Genomic DNA, 1,410 nt, shown 5'->3' with positions numbered 1-1,410 from the left:
CCATGAGTTTCTTCTGGGAAACCAAGAGTACAGAAAATGTATTGTTTGAGGGTCTGTGGATTCCTAGGTCAACAGTTTCATAAAAGGGAGTCTATTCCTGTCAACAGCTTTTATTTTGCTAGCCTACAGTGTGGAGTACAGGCATTGTACCCCTGTTATAAGGCAACTTCTTTTAATTTCTTTTAATGATACATATGTACATTCTTTAAGCAGGCTCTACAAAGATAGGTTTCCACGTGACTTTTTTCCAGAGGACATTTCTGTTAGTTATCCCTCCCCACAGTCCCTCCTGTGCCCTGTCCTCCCAACCCTCACCCCATTTAATTCTTCCCACTGTTACTCCCCTTTGTCCCTTTAGCTCTGCATTCTAGCTCCTGTCCCAGGAAGCCCCACCCTCATCATTCATGGTGATTTACTAGTTTTTAGATCTCTCTGGGTTTTCAAAGTGAAACATACATATCAAAGATTTCAAAATGAGCATCTAGCCATGAGTGGGAGTATGTGATGATTGTCTTTCTGTGTGTGGGTTACCCGACTCAGGATGATTGTTTCCAGCTCCATCCATTTACCTGCTAATTTCATAATTTCATTTTTAAAGAAATGAATAGCATTCCATTATGTATATATACCACATCTTCCTAACCCATTAATCAGTTGATGGACATTTGGGTGTTTCCATATTCTTGCTGTTAGGAAAAGAGCAGCGGGCCTCCCTGCTGCCTGTGGCCCCGGGTCCCCACAGAGTCCTTACACGTTCACTCCATGGCTGGAAAGTTGCTGCCTCTGCTACTGGCTACCCGTGGACCTCGCCGGCCTTCTGCTGCTGTGCGTCCCGACAGCGAAGTCCGGGAGCCGCCCACCCTCAAGTATGGCATCGTCCTGGATGCTGGCTCTTCACGCACACCCATGTTTGTCTACAAATGGCTAGGAGACAAGGAGAATGACACAGGCATCGTGGGTGAGCACAACTCCTGTGATGTTCAGGGTGGGGGCATCTCCAGCTATGCAGATGATCTCCTAGGCTAGGCCAGAGTCTAGTCGAATGCCTTGAACAGGCACTTCGGGATGTGCCAAAAGACAAACATGCCAACACACCGCGCTGCCTGGGAGCCACAGCGGGCATGCGCTTACTCAACCTAACCAGTCCAGAGGGCCACTACAAGAGTGCTAGAGGCAGTACCCCTTTGATGTCCATGGTGCACGCATCCTCTCTGGACAGGATGAAGGGGGTGTTTGGCTGGGTGACTGCGAACTACCTGCTGGAGAACGTCATCAAGTACAGCTGGGCGGGCCGGTGGATCCGGCCAAGGAAGGGAACCCTGGGGGCCATGGACCTGGGGGGTGCCTCCACACAGATCACCTTTGAGACAACCAGCCCATCTGAGGATCCAGCAACTGAGGTCCACCTGC

At 49.9% G+C, this 1,410-nt stretch overlaps 1 pseudogene; it reads left to right on the top strand.

The window, feature by feature from the left end:
• Positions 1-762: 762 nt before the first annotated feature.
• On the top strand, positions 763-1,400 carry LOC103734773 (annotated as a pseudogene).
• The last annotated feature ends 10 nt before the right edge of the window (positions 1,401-1,410 follow it).

Source organism: Nannospalax galili, unplaced genomic scaffold (genome assembly GCF_000622305.1).
Source record: "Nannospalax galili isolate Female #2095 unplaced genomic scaffold, S.galili_v1.0 scaffold11357, whole genome shotgun sequence".
NCBI classification, from domain to species: domain Eukaryota; kingdom Metazoa; phylum Chordata; class Mammalia; order Rodentia; family Spalacidae; genus Nannospalax; species Nannospalax galili.
The sequence above is the reverse complement of the archived record's forward strand: the minus strand, read 5'-3'. Positions and strand labels throughout refer to the sequence as shown.